Source organism: Corvus cornix, chromosome 12 (assembly GCF_000738735.6).
Source record: "Corvus cornix cornix isolate S_Up_H32 chromosome 12, ASM73873v5, whole genome shotgun sequence".
Lineage (NCBI taxonomy): Eukaryota > Metazoa > Chordata > Aves > Passeriformes > Corvidae > Corvus > Corvus cornix.
Window position 1 is genome coordinate 16,083,061 of NC_046342.1, and position 15,677 is coordinate 16,098,737.

General features: G+C 48.5%; 1 protein-coding gene across 3 annotated transcripts in view; it reads right to left on the reverse strand.

Moving 5' to 3' along the window:
- Positions 1 to 15,677, reverse strand: part of FRMD4B (FERM domain containing 4B) — a 125,842-nt gene that overhangs the window by 84,708 nt on the left and 25,457 nt on the right. The window contains exon 1 of one of the 3 annotated variants that reach the window (XM_019280468.3): positions 7,470 to 7,766. The exons of the other annotated variants lie outside the window; for them this stretch is intronic. The gene's annotated coding sequence lies outside the window, so the exon portion shown is untranslated. Of the gene's footprint in view, positions 1 to 7,469; positions 7,767 to 15,677 lie in introns of those variants that run through there. 3 annotated transcript variants of the gene reach the window in all.

Sequence of the window (15,677 nt, forward strand, 5' to 3'; positions counted from 1 at the left end):
GAACTACAAAATCAGGTCAGGTTCAAAACAAGTAGCAGATGCTCCAGTTTCACGAGTCAGGGTTTATCATCTTGCACTACCACGCTATCACTGTCAGAACAACATCACCCAGTTTCCAGAGCACAAACCTAGTTCCTCCAGTACCCATGGCCAGTGCAGCAGGGCTATAATTGGGCACAGCTCCACCAGCTTCAGTGAAACCTCACGTGTCCAAACACACGTAATCAGGTGGGGATGTTGAAGGAGTCTACGTGACATCTGGCAGCAGGACTTCTAATGCAGGTCACTATTAACATATACCTACGAACAAATTACATTAAAATTTTTATAAACATCTATTTTTAAGGCAGGAGGACTTTACAGCCTCAAAGTCAGTTTGCACTGAAAAGATACCTAGTAAGGAGAAACACCAGCCCAGACTTGTGGGGAAAGAAGGATCAGGAAATGGGAGTAAAAAATTTGATCTTCATCTGAAAGAGGATTTGTTTCTATCACACACAACAGAGTCTCTGAATGCTTTCCAGCTACAGGTTTATGTCCTTTTTCAGCCGCATGGGTGACAGCCAGCAGAGCAGGAGGGGGACCTGCAGGAGGGCTGACATCTACCCAGGCATCAGCACCATGGTCTGCAGCTCTCTGGGCACAGAGACTTGCCCAGGGACAACAGCACAGTGGGTCGGGATGTGACACTGCCTTCGCTGCTCCAGGATGGGGCAGGATCCTGGAAAACCACCCCCTTGTTCTCTGCTTTGTGGGAAGGGCTTCCTTCTCAAGCAAAGCTCCTTCAGGAGAGGAGAGTCATCACTGGTGACATGGGAAATCATCCTGCACTTGGTGCTGCTCCCAAGTCACATCCGGAGGAAACGAGAGATCAAACAGCACAGGGTGGAAACGTGGAGCATCCTCAGAGCTGCAGAGATTGGCACCACCACCACCCTCTGGAGAAGGCTTCACCCAGAGCCTCCCTGAGACAGAGCTGCCAGAGGAAGTGATTCACCCCCACCAGCCCCCTGTGAGAGGGAGGACAGCCCAACCCCAGCTCAGGGCTATCCTGCTGGGAAGCATCTACGGGAAGTGATGGCACAGGGGAGCGAGACTCTGGCTGCCTTTGGAAGCTGAGGCAGGAAAAGTTATTTCTCTCCAAGCTGCTGATTTCACCTCACTGCTTCCTAACTAGGTCCCTGCCCTGCAGCAGGTCACTCTCACTCCCATGCAGGCCGTGCTGTGCCTTCTACCCCAGTACCAGCTCTCAGAGATGGTCCCCAAGCCTGAGAGGGGACAAGGAGCCTCCAAAGAGGGACTGAGACCTTGCAGAGCAAAGGGACAGGCAGCTGTCTCATGAAAATAAATTACAGAAAGAGACAAACACCCTCCACAGCTCCAATCTCAGTGTTCTTGTACCTCTACCTCCCCCAAATTGGCAGGGGAGTAATAAAGTGCACAAAATACCTTCAGCATCCTATTTTTGGAGGCAAAAATATAACATCCTCTGTGCACTGATATACCATGCTGACAAAATTTCTACCTCCTGTGCCCAATTAGTCAGGTGAGTCAGTGCAGTCCCTTCACCTCCCACCCAGACCTGCAGCAGCTTCCCAGCCGCTGGAGCAATGCCAAATCCCTCTCTGTGGCTGGACACTCCAGTCCATAGCCTTACTGGAGCCATGAAATGCTTCAGGGTCGTATCAGAGAAGTGGCAGGTTCAAAGTCTGGAGGACCAAAGGGTTCCAGACAGGTGACACATCCAGCCTCACCAGTTTGTCCCACACTTCCCTGGCAGCAGGAGGGTTTCCTCCCCAGCTCTGGTCACTCAGATGGACACTGTGCTCCCCAGCAGGTGCCACACCTGCTTAGCTTCCCTGAGGCACTGGTCCACGATGGATGCTGCCATTGCCCTGCTAATGTCCCAGACAAAAATGGGGCAGCGTCTCCTTCATTTTGAGTTGTCAAGGAGTATTAAAGGGAGCCTGGAGAAGCCAGGTAATTACTTCTGGATGAAGTACTTCACAGTAGATAGAAGTACGTGAGGAGCGTGAAAAGCCACGGCTGCCCCGGCTTTATGATTATTTTATAGCCTCATTAATCTGTGGCAAATGGGGCAGAATTACTACATAACTTAAATACTGGGCAGAGATCTACAGCTCTGTAAGAGGAAGCATAAATGAGATAGTAAAGTTTCAGCATTTGGCAGGATGTATATGGACACAAGGACAAAAATAAGAACCCAAACCTACCAGTTTCCTGACAAGAATCTTTTAAAGAGTGAGAATAGGTGATACCTAAGTCTTGTAATTATATCCTCAGTGCATTCATTCTCTTAGGATGAGTAACTCAGGATGCTGTAGCTTCCAGAAAAATCGTGACTGAGAGCAAAGCTCTGCCCTTAATTAGACTTCATGGGTCATGCCTAGCCGAGGAAAGGTGTGCACATAGGAAAGGACTTGTCCTTCCCTATGTATCTGCTCAGATGACAGAGTTCAGATCACTGCATCCCATCAAACACGAACCAAGACATCATCTGGGATGCCTTTGTTCTTCTCCCTATCCCCAGTTCCAGGCCACACACCCAGCAGAGCAGGATTCATTTCTGCATCCATTCAGCATTTGGCACACCAGAGCACCAATACTGATACAAGCATTCCATCAAAATCCTTATTTAAAGTAACCCAGCTCCATGGCTGCTGGTTGGCAGAGGCTGACCAGGATGAAGGCAGCAGCACAGCAGAGCAGCTGATGCTCTCCCAGGGCCACCAGCACCCAGCCCCACCACTCCAGCATGCCCAAGAGAATGGTCCTGTGGACATTTTTATCTGGGACTTGATCCTGCACAACCTGAAGACAACAGGTCTTTTTGCACCTGCTACAGGTGAGCTCAGTTCAGATCCTTTTGAGGCAGAGCTGTGCATTTTCCCAGTTTTTGCTGGGGGAGAATCACTAACCAGTGGAAAGAGAGAGCACTGGTAAATAGAAGAGGCAAAAAGAAATTGGTACTGTAAGTGTATATAATAACTTGCCAGCACTTTTGGTGCTATGGACTGACGTTTTCTGTGAGCACAAGTCTGCTGCAACTGTGCTTCCAGAGCTAGGAAACACAAAAGCAACATTTCACAATGTCTCATCTGTTGCTACAACAATTAGTGCCTCATTTTATTAACAAAGTACCTATACAGGGTTCATTTGCCAGCTCTGAACAAATAAATGGGCAATAACCATTTAGACTTTGAAGAGAGGCAGGTTGGGATGTTTTCTTGTTAGACCAGATGAGCTCTGGTGTAAAGCATCTCTTGAAAGTGAGCCTGGGTTCTGGGTGTTTGGCTGTGGAGAAGGAAACAAGTTGAGCAGCTCATGGCATTTTCTCAAAGAGGGGTCACATCGTGGCTGCGGGGTGCAAGAGGCAGCTGATCCAAAGGAGAAGGGGAAGGACCAGCCATTGAAAGGATGCTTTCATCCTCAGAAGGCGTCCAAAACAAACAAGCAGCATGCCGTGGGCTTGATCCAAAGCCCATTGAAATCAGTGGAAAGCCTCCAGCTGCCCTCAATAGGCTCCTGGGGAGGCTGGGCATGCCTCAGGAGCCCCACACGCTGCCCCACCAACAAACACACCGACCCCCATGGGGATTTCACCTCCTGCAGCTCCTCCTGCCACTGCTGTTCTGCCCTCCTTGGCCCCAGCAGGCATTTTGCAGTCATTAGCTATTCAAGCCACTCAAAATCATATTGTATTAAATGTACATATATAAAACCAGAATTTTTTTTCCTACACAGCCCCAGGAATACAGGAACTCACACAGGTCGTGAATCCATTGCCCATGTAGCTGTGGCCCACAAGACCTGCACCAAAAACCTGAACCATAACTCTGCTTCTGTGCTTCACAAGGCTCCTTCTGCAGCTGCCACACAGATCAGTCCTCCCCCAGCTGCCACCCTCGTGTTTGCCCTGAAGCTTTCAGCAGCTAGACAAGAAATCTGCACTGATACCACAGAAATTCCAAATTCTTCTCACCAAGACAGGTCAAATTTAGACAACATGTTTTGCACGTTCAAGCTGAGCAAAGCTCCTTCAAAAGTGAAGAGTCCTGATCCAATTTTCCCTCCCTTTCTGTAAAGAAATCACCAAGAGAAAGGCCTGACGCCAGCAGCGGTATCAGATGTGGCAGGGTGGGAGCAGAGGCAGGGTGGCAGCAGGGGCAGGGTGGCAGCAGAGGCAGGGTGGCAGCAGTGACGTCGGGAAATGTCAGAAACGCAAACAATGAGAAAGGAAGCGGGAGGGAAAGGTGGAGGGGACGGCTGGGATGGCCACGTGTCTGTGGCCCCTGCTGAATCAGCCTGGTGAGGACCTCACCCCTTCGGGAAGCAGGATAAGGTGCTGGGCATGGAGCCTTGTCCCTGCCAGGTGAGGTTTACCCACACCTCACCCTGTTCTCACAGCCTCACCAGACACATGGGGCACAGCAACTTCCCCCTTGCCAGCACATCTGTCCCCACAGCTGGTGGCCATGGCCAGATCCAGCAGGAAAAGCTGTGCAACCCTTTATCCCAGTATTTGTGGAGGGTGAGGACGAGGGCCCGGGCCAGGGTGTTACCTCAGCCCACGACTCAGAGTCACTCATTTTGTAGCTGACTGGGGAGAACAAAAAGGGAGAGACGATGGTAAAGCCCATTCTCCCGTTTTGCCAAAGGACAGTTGATAAAACAGGCTGTTAAAACTCATCTTAATATTGTTTGGATCCAATGTTTTGTTCTGGTTTTTAACCCCTTTTAACTTTTCCCTCATCACCTTGGCAAAAAGGGAAGCAGAGCAGACATGCTGAGAGTGCAGCTTTAGCCCAGCCAGGCTCCCCACAGTTTCCTAATCTCTCTTCTGGCCATCCTGCAACAGCATGAACTCCCCAATGGGGGTCAATCTGCGACCATTCATACACTTTAAAAAGTTATTCCTGCTATAATGGGCACAAATGAGAATTCCACATTTGTTAACAATTATCCCAGGCAATAACTTCAGTCTCCCCCTCACACTTCAAATGGAAACAATGCAGGAACTGAGTAGTACCTGTTGGCAGAGAATTTTTTAAATAGATGGAGAAGAGGGGCTGAAATGGCTTCCTAAAAGAAAAAATCTCATTGCTTCCTTCTCCCCACCCCCCCTTGGGATGTAAAGCAGACTTGAAAACTGCCCTTGCCATTATCAGAGCTGTGATTCAATCAGCATTTCATGGTCCTAATTAACGGGTATTTGTTTTCATGGGTGTGATTCCTCACTTGCCAAGACTGCAGAATTATAATGCATTTTTCCCTTCCTCCTTGGAGAGGACATGAGAACTTAGCCAGGGAAAGGAAGCCATTTGGAGCAGGAAGAGGATGCTTGGAAACAGAGCTGGGGTGCTCATATTGGGCCCTTTCTGAGGTCAGAGGACCAAACTGACATTTTGTTTTAAAAAGTCTGCTGTTCTCATTCACATTAATGGGCAGCATTGTAGCACAAAAGGCCCTTTGCCTGCCTGTTTGAGCAGGTCACTCTGTCCTGCCCAGCTGTTCCAGGAGGATGCTTCCCAGAAACCCTGCCCCCATCCTGTGCACATGGTTGGAAGGGGACAGGGGACATCCAGCCCAGGGAAACCAGAGCACCCAGTCCTCCTCTTCCTACAGTTCCACATCAGGAGGAAGGAGAACTCCCAGCCACTGCTGACTGGACCCTATTACAGTTCCATTCCCTCCTGCCCCAATAGCTGTTCCTCAAGACAGATAGCAGCTTTTGGGTGGGAACAACTCCAGGACTAGGGTTTTGGAGGGTAAAGAAAGCACGGCTGAAGGCTGAAAGGGGCTCAAGTGTCCCATAGGCTGCCTGAAGAGATAGTGACATTGCCCCTTAGGGGCACAGATAGAGGGGACTGTCCCTCTCCATCACAGCCCTGTCCTTCCCACCCTCCCCAGGCACTAAGTGGCCTTGGCAGGTCATGGGGATATCTGTCCCTTCTGCACAGAGACAGCAAGCTCCTTCAGCACACAACTAACTCATGGCTAGGATTCACACGGAAGGGGAAAATAAATTCTGGGGTTCGAAAACAAATCTAGTTGGTGCTACATTTTCAAATCCTCAGGGAGTTAAAAAGATATATACACATATATATAAAAAGAATTACATTGAACATCCTTCCCCCCTTCCCCTGCTGGATGTTAAATTAAATAATGCCTCCCCCCACCAAGAGCACAGCAGCCACGGGAGTACAATTCCTGCTTCTGTATTGCTAAGTGATGCATTGGCCTTACAGCAGGTAAAATTGTAGCACAGCACCATCTGTTCCCCAATATGCTTCCTGCCAGCTTCCATCGCAGGGATTTACTCCCATAGCCCTTCCAAGGTAGGGCTGAGCTGCTGGGCAGAGCGTCTGTCACAAGAGAAAGGGACCTGTCACCTGCCCACTGCCTTTTTGGGACACAAAAGGTGTCTGAAAGGTGGGGACAGAACATTTATTTTCTGTCATACAGCACAGGCTCACAGTGCCAGCTCCAGTGAATAGCCCCTGATGATGCTACACATCCTTAAAATATTGCAGGGGAAGGCACATTTTTCCAGCTGTTTGTGCCTTGTGCCAGAGCACGTTTAGATCAGCAATTTCTCTTCTAAATATTCCAAGGGTTGCTGCAAATTTTCCACTGTGATAAAGTGGAAGGAGAAAAGCAGCCAACCCAACCGTTCCATATCTTTAGACCGAAATTTAAGGGACTTGTACACAAGTACTTGTGAAAGCCTCAGACATCAGTCAGGCAGCTCCCAGCTTCTTGTGTGTGATGGCTTCAGGCAGATCTCAAACAGTGACCAAAGCACCAGGGAGCTCAGCACAGAGCAGACCCCAAGGGTTCCTGGGGGAACTCAGGGGGTGCCAAATCCCAGTGCTGGGGGTGCAGAGCCCTCCCAGGGCTGCCTCATCTGCAGCTCTCTTGAGCTACTGCTGAAGGACAGACCTGGCAGGCAACAGAGCAAAACCTGCACCCCAGCCCGACCCGAATTCCTGCTGTTCTGCCTGTGGAGCAGCTGGTGGGGCTCTGTGCTCAGCAAGGGCAGCAGAGCCCACGACAGCTGGAGCAGCTCTGGCTGTGGCTGCAGCAGCAAGCGTTTTCAGGCTGTGAGGTTCTGGTACAGGTTCCAGCACCTGGCCCAAACCAGGGCAGCATTCCCACATGGTTAAGCCTCCATCCCCTCAACACCCATGGTCAGCATCATGTCCAAATGGATGCCTGACCCACCAGCCAGCCCAGCATTGGGAATCACACCACGAGCAGGTCTGTCATGAGCAACATCCACGCAAAATAAACTTGGGAGAACCCTTTGAATACCCTTCATGCTCTGTCACTTCTGATCCAAGCTCCAGGAGCACCTCCACCAACCACAGGCACATCCCCCCAACTCACAAGGTGATAACAGTCTCCCAGGTTCAATCAACTCATCAACTCAAACAAGTTCTTCTCACCTGAGACTCAGGAGACAGGCACCTCTGGAAGGGAAAGCTGCTTGCACACCTCACCTTCTGCCACACGCCATAAAACTCTCCTTAGCCCCGTATCCGGATACTCCGCTCAGTCCCCCGACCTTGGCTTGGGTCTTCTGCACAGCCTCGTCCGTGGGGCTGTCACTGGCCAAAGGCTGCTGGCCACACACCGGGCGCCTGAGCTGGTGGCTGCAGGCAGGGGAATTCCTGCAGCACCGGGAGAAGCGGCCAAGCACCTCCCAGGGCACCCGGGACAAGAGAGCGCCTGTCAGCAGACGAAAGCAATGAGCAAACTGGTTCAGCCTGTTGCTGCCTCTGCTGAAGGCCAGCTCGGCACAGGAGGTGTTTAAGTCATGTGTTTGCTCCTGCCCCAGCTTGGAAGGAAAAAAAAAAAAAGTGGTTTCATAGGATTTAAGACTTTCACCTCACTACTTCCAAAGAGGTTATTTGATGACTGAAATAAGGACAAAACAAGACCTAGAACCTCAATGCCAAAGTTGTAGCAAAACAAACCCTTCCTCCTCCTCCTCCCAGATTTTTTTTTACATATATGCACCTCCTCTTCTACAGCCGTAATTTTATTGTTCAGTCAGGAATGGGGAGTCTTGTTTTCACTTCTCTTCCCTCCAGCCCCATCTATCTCACAGGCTGTAAGACATCAAGACAATCAGTATCACTTTACAAACAACCAGCCCCCATCTCCCATGGAGAGGATCCATCAATGCTTCAAAAAGGTCCAGCTGATCTGAAAGTACAACCTGTTACACTCTTCTTATATCTTAACTATCTCAACTCCCACGGTTGCAGGTTTCAGTAGCTGTTCTGTTGCCTAAGGGATGCACCTCACAAATGCACCAAAACACACAGCAACCAGCTCTGAGCCAGCACAGAGCCAAGGGAAAGGCTGATTGCAAGGTGGGCCAGCCTGGCACAGGAGCCTCTGGCCCACCTGTGGCTGTGGGACTCCACCTCTGCCGTCAGAAACACAATCTCACTTCAGTTCTTCAGGAGAGCCCCAAGGAGCTCAGATCTTAGGATGCTTTTCCCATTTCTCCCAGTAAAATGACTTCCTCAGGAGAAGTCATTGGACTCCTCATTCTTCACCACTGCAGCGCTGTTACTGCCTGTGCTTTGCTGCATTTCAGCCCTCTAGTAGAGACCTGTTGCTGTTTGGGGAGATTTCCCTGCTTCACTGTGCAACCCAGAGGTGTGTGTAAAATCAGCACCCCCAAAAGAGCCACTGCCTTGCCTACAGCATCCAGAATGCTCCACTTGGAGATTTTGATATTCAGGATTTAGAACATCTCAAAGCAGCTTTGCATGAGTGCATTTCTGGCCTGATATTGGACTGTGCTGCTGGGAAAAGCCTAATAAATTCATATTCACAGTTCTCCAGCCTTTGCTTATCCTCAGTTTTATACACCATCTATGGATTTCATCCTTTTCATTATTTCACTATTTTTGCAGTGTCTTTATGGGACACTACAATGCAGAATATGTATTTTCCCTTGCAAAAATCTCGTGCATCCTAAATGGAAACATTTTTCCAGATTTTTACCCACAGTCACACAGAACAACCTCCACGTCCCAGCCTGTAATAGCAGACATGGGTTACAGAAAACACCAGGTACACGGCCAAGACCCTGGTGCAGACTGAACCACAGCTCAGCTCCATGGTGAATTCCTGAGCCCCCCAGCCCAGCAGCTACTCCTGCTGCATGCCTTGGCTCAGTCCAGATGCAAACCCCTCCTTGCTTGGCATCTTCTAGGTTCATATCTGCATAATCCTTCCCTCCATTAGGCTAATGAATGAAGTGTTTCCAAGGAGCAGAAATGTATTTGTTACCTAATTACAGGAGTCAGGCTGAAGCAGATCCTTTAAACAAACACATCCTGACTAAGCTCTTCTAACCCTGTTTACCCAATCTCCCCCCTCCAGCCCCTGGGTATCCCCAAAAAGCAGCAGCACTTTGCTGCTGCAGGACCGGTCTTTCCACGGCCCAGGGCACTGGCGACTGTTTCAAGCCCGTCCTTATGCAAGGAATCTGTCCAATTCCCCTCCTGGGTGAATTCTGTTTCGGCTTCCCTCCTGCATCCACACACCTGCTCTTAGAGACGGCAGCTCCAGCACTAAAACCATCCAACGCTGCCAGAATCTCCTGCTCTCCCTGGCTTTTATCCTCGGCAGCTGCAGCTTGCATTTTTTACAGTTTTGGGGGCCCTCACACATAAAATTCAAGTCTAGGGGAGATGTCCACGCTGCTTGGGCAGCCCCCAGCCCCCAAGGACTCCAGGGTTACCAACCTCATCTCAAAAACTGTATTTTTAATCCCAGGGAACACAATGAGGATGGTGGCAGCTGGCAGGACTTGCACCAGTTTCAACCCTCCCCACACACGTGCGCACCACGCTTACTGCAGTATACAAACACCCAGAGAAATACAGGAGAAAAACGCCTGTCCTGAAGTATTTCAGCCCTATGGACACAAAGCAGAACCTTTCCCAGTGCTTGTGTGGTGTGGTTGGCACAGAGGCACGCCAACACGCTGCGGTGCCCAGAGCCTGTGCCACGACAGGGAGGAGCAGGGGGCACAGCCCCAGCGAGGGCTCCCACCCCCAGGCACGGCAGCACAGGGCACACACCGCCCCAGCCCCGAAGCACCCCTTAAAAGCCTCCCCACGATCTTATTCAATTTTATTATACGGATACCGCGTCCCCACAGGCGCCTTCCCGCCGCCTGCGGGGGTGATGATCTTCACAAAAGCCAAATTTCCCCCTCTCACTTAACACCCACTGTAGGACTTTGGTGGGTTCAGTCTGGACCGGGCATAGACGAGACGGTGACGAGAGATCTCTATAGTCTGATCTTGGAACATGTGGTTTATTGCAAAGGGCGTGGGTATAGGGGCACTGCTTAGAGCTGCAGCTGGCAGCTCTGAGCAGGCCCAAGAGAGCAAGAGTGTAAGCGAGTAAGTAAGGAGAGAGAGAGAGAGAGAGTGTAAGAGTGTGCGAAGAGAGGAATGAGAGTGAAGAAGAAGTGATGAGAATAGAATGGAATGGTGAAGTCCTGGTTACAATACAATAAATCATCTTCTGTACTGAATATTCTAATTGTCACTAACCAATCTAATACAAGATACAAATCCTATAGCATTTACATACAGCCTATAAGAGTTCTTATATTACCATAGAGTGTTACATCTTAACTTCTAAAAACTACTCTTTGGACCCCTTCTGCTGAGCTAGTAGGGTCTGCTCTGACCCTTGGACCTGCCTGCAAGCAGAGGGTATTGTTCAATCAAGAGGGGATTAGCTTCAGTTGGCCATACCATTGTTTTCCAGTTGTTCAGTAACTAAGACTTGGTATTTCAAAAGTGGCTTTCATTTCGATGTCGCCTGTAGTTTTCATATTCCCAAAATCTTTTGTCAGGCAATCATATTTATAAGGCTTTCCTGTTTCATCTTCCCCAACAACCCACTAATCGGCCAGTGCTCAGATTCCCATCATCAGGCCGAGGTTAAAAGGGACGCCGATCAAATTCTCGGTGCGGGCGCGGATGGAGAGCGGCGCTGGCCGAGCTCGGCTCCCGCAGGGATTGATCCCGGGCAGTGCTTCACTAGAGGGCAGCCAGCGCACGGCTCCCGCACCCCAAACCTCAGCAGCGCAGAGCCTCTGCCCCCGGAGGGCTCCAAGGGAAACGGATAAACGGCCCCGTGGGATTTCAGAAGGAACAGCGTGGTGAGGGAGAAATAAAACACTTCATTAACTCTATTCTGTGCATGTGGTGTGGCTCAGACACGGGCTGGGACTCGAACAGAGGCACATTCCTTGCTCCCAACACTCTGCTCAAATCCCCTCATCAGTTCCAATATTCAACCCTGCTTTTGATGGTTTTCTCCACAAAAGCGACAATATTTAGTGAACAATGAAGGTTTTTCAGCACAACCTCTAAATTTGTCTCCATGACCCCAGGAGACAGAGGCACTGAGTATTTGACTACCTACAGAGGTGAAAAAAACAGCAATTCATAAAAAATCCCAGCAATTCACGCACACACACAAAAAATCCAGGCCATAATTTTGTTTTCTTGCTTATACCAGGACAAATATAAATCAATGAACAAACAGCACCACAGGAAAGTTCCCCTTTCCCATGGGAATACTCAGGACCTCACCCACTAAAATCCTTCATGCCAGAAACAGTGAGATGCAACCCAATGCTGGCAGACCTACTCTGCATTTTAGGTATTTATGGTAAATGCTTACCATGGTGTAATTGCCTTTGTATGGTAACAATATATTATCCTATTAGGAAATACCATGGGAATCGGGATTTAAGGGAGATGGTGTAAATTCTCACCAGGATTTAATAACCTCCACTAGGACTGATTTGCTTACGTCAATAGTTAAACAGATCAAATATTCCCAGTGGACTGTTTTCTGATGGCATGTTATTTATTTGAGGGAACAGCAACCTGATCCAAAGCTTCCTGGAGCCTTTCCAGGCTGGGTCAGTCCCTCCAGTGCCAGCAGATGGTTCTGGAGGGGCTTGAACCCAGCACAGCCCCATGCACGACCCCATCTCAGCAGGGACTGCCTTTCAGTCAGTTCTTCTCCATGTTTTAACCAACCAAATTCAGTTTTACTACAGATAAAAGTCTTCACAAATTGATCTCTGTTAGAAGAAAGTTGCTCTCGGAGTAGAAAGGAACATAATTTAAAATACACCTCAGAAAAGAGCATTGGTTTTTAAGAAGAGGACAAGTTTCCTCCTTGTAAGTTGCTCTCAGGTCTTCAAGGCCATCATGGTCCCAGTTCCATACCCAGACCCCAAATGTCAGATCCCAAATGTATCCTTGCTTCAAGGAGGGAAACACTGTATCCAAGAATTCCCCTGTGAGAAATCAGTCTTGTCCACAGCCACCATGTAATTAATGTTTTCCTGCTCAGTGTGCTCTAAGAGCACATTGGCAAGCTGGAATGTGTTTCATACACATTTTTTCCAGTCTGTCCCTTAATCCACGTGAACTCATAGTGAAATGACAGGACAGAGGTCACCCTTCACTCTGTTACTAGAAAGTGAGCCCGGAGGAGTCCCACTGTGGGAAACAATCTGCAGGGCAGCACATGAAGTCACTGCTTGAGACACCTGCAGTAGCTTAGAAACTTGGACAGAATGAAGAATTAGCCTTTTTCCAGGACTGCTGAATATTATTATTCCTTTCCTTGAACATGGATTTTCACTTATGTATACACCAGAAATGAGAAAGCAAGATGGCTTGTATTAAAGACCATCCTAGGACTTTATAAGCAACACTTACATGCCAAAATCTCATATTGGACTTCTTTTTTTATTTTATTCTCCAATTCCAGTAATTTAGCAGCACATATTGATTTTGAAAGAATGGGGAAAACTAAATAAGCAGAACGCAGGGACAGCCAGGAGTAACTGCTGAACCAGAGAAAGGACTAAAAAGAATAGGAAAAAAAAATAGTATCACTTAATCAAAAAAGATTAAAGAGAGAATCCACATCTTCCCCCATTTGAATGGCAAACTTCCCATCAGATTAAAGAGACCACTTAAAACCAGAATGTCTTCCATCAGAAGGCTGGGTACAAAAAAGAAACCAGCTCATATTGTCCAGAGGCTCAAATATTATTTCAGTGTATTCTAAAAAAGAGAAATGTATAGAAAAAAGATAATAAATATTTTCTTTTTCCTCAGTCAAAAACATTTTCTGGCAGTGACCCTGGTGCTTTCCAGTGCAGGACCACAGGCACTGCTGGGGCTCACACAGGGCTCATGACCCACTGTGGACACAAAGTCCCTCCCAGCAGTGCCAGCTCCACATGGGATACACAGGATCCCTTCACCCTGCCCTCCTCAGGGGGCTCACACCAGCAAGAGCTGCAGCTGATGCTCAGGGCATCATTTGAGGTGAAGATTAAGTTATCCATGTTCTGGATGGGCTCCTGGGAAAGTTCCCACCTTCCCAAAAGTGAGATGCGGCAGAGGGCTAGGAGAAACCTCCCCCAGCCCTGGGGACAAGGGGGACAACACAACCTTCTCTCTCCTGTAACACAGAACAAGCTGCCTGTCCTCTTCTCAAACAGAACTGTATTCTACTGTCGAAAACCAGGAAAAAAAGAAACAGTGTAAGGGGACAGGATTAGTGTTCAAAATTAATTAACACTAATGCCCCAACAAATGAGTTTCATCCCAGTTTATTCACTCCATCCCAGAGGGAGAACATCCTTCTTATCAGAGCAGAGGAGAAAGTGAGGACAAGTCTAATAAAAAGACAAGCTGTGCTTCCAAGACTTGTTATTTTTAACTAATTCTCCTTGTTTTGTTCCACGTTACTTTAATTAAATAGCTGAGATCGTGGTAAGAGCCCAATCTTGCACCAGCACTAATCTGCAGTGTCCCACAAGGCAGTGAGGGGCTGGGCTCGAGCTGCTGAACACCGTTTCTCAAGAGGCTGTTTTCATACACAGCACAGTTGGGAGGCTTTGCTATATTACCTCAGGAGAGGAAAAATCCGTGTCCCTGCAGAGCTCTGGCTGTGCTCTGTGTGTCAGGGGGTGTTACATTCTCCAGGTGATGTCTCCTAACCAGGCACCTGTGCAGCAATGGTGGGGTTAACAGACACCTCTTCATTTTTTCTGGTCTGTAACACCACCAGAGGTAGGGTTGGGGTTTGGTGATTTGTTTTGGGGTTTCAGTGGGAGTGTTTTTAAAGAAATTTTCAGATATTTTTCCATCAAGAAGCACCCTTCCAACCAAGCATGGCTCTGCTCTGTTGTAGTTAAATAAAAGCTCAGTCTACACTCAAGATTAAATCTAGCAAACACTCAGACACGACAAACTGTTCCTAAAAGCCCATCAGACAAAGCAGGGGCCTGCCCCAGGACCAGGGATTGTGGGAAGATGACAGTAGGGTCCCTCTCCAACACACATCCATATGTATCCCGTGATGGGCCAGTTTGCAGTACCACACACCCAAACTCACAGTTACCGGGGCAGAAGGAAGGAAAATATTTTGAGAGAGGAGTGCAGAGGTTCAGCTGGCGGCACGCTCCGAATGCGGTTTCCCACAGTGTCAGGGTCAGAGGCACTCTCCCCTCCAAACACAATCCAACAATTTCACTTCATCTCTGCACTAGCCAAATGAATCCCCGATGCAATCCCATAGGGTTCCTAGTGCTTGTAATTTTCCAAGGACCAGAGCTGGCAAGTCTCCAGCCCTGACAGCCTGCAGGACCCTTTGCAGCCCACTGAGGGTCCCCCTACCAGAGCCTTGGAGCAAGAGGCAGCAGGACCTTGCTGGAGAAATGACCCTGTGCCTTAGCTAAGGGGTCTCTAACCTGAGACTTCTGTCTCCCAATTGGGTTCTGATAAATTATGTTCTCGGGCAGTAATCACTAATTCTGTAAGAGGAGACCTCGATGATGACAACAGCAGTGAGTCATCCCCCTTGCATACAGCCCCCAACGCCTTTCACTCCCTCTTCCAGGATTTGATTCACAACAGTCCCATCTGTTTCCAAAGCTTCTTATCTGTTTGCTTTAGCCTGCAGCTCACAAGTTTGCTCCTTTCCCCTTTCCTTAGGGAAAGGCCACGTACCAGCGTGGGCAGTGGGTTCAGGCATCAGTGAGGAGGAATGAATGGACATGGCTTCTGTAATCACTGCTCTGAGAGACCTCTGCAGCCTGAATCACATTGCTGAGCCACTCTTTGCTAGTGTTGTCTTACACAGCTGCAGCTGAATTCAGTCTGGAAAAACATCTATTCCCTTCACCACCTATGAAAGTTTATTTTCCTTTAGTATGAACCATTACACGAGAAGATGACAGGCAAAAAAAAAAAAAAAAAAAAAAAAAAAAAAGAAAGGACACTTTATAAAATGCATATTAAGTGCAAAATATTAGTTCCAAAGTCAAAAAATGCCAGCTGTTGGTTCTGCTCGTTTTCTGGGACAGGTATGGTAAAAGAAAAGGATCTTGGAGGGATGCATTCAAAGCTTAAGCTGAAAGGGAAGGTGGCAGAGGAAGCAGCCCCCTCCAGCAGCATTCAACCATATCACAAATGCAAAAGTGGACAATCCTGTTAAACAGGCTCAAAGCAATTGAGTCTCATAGTGCAGTTCACTGAAACTACAGGAATTTGCCCTCTAAACCTTCCTTC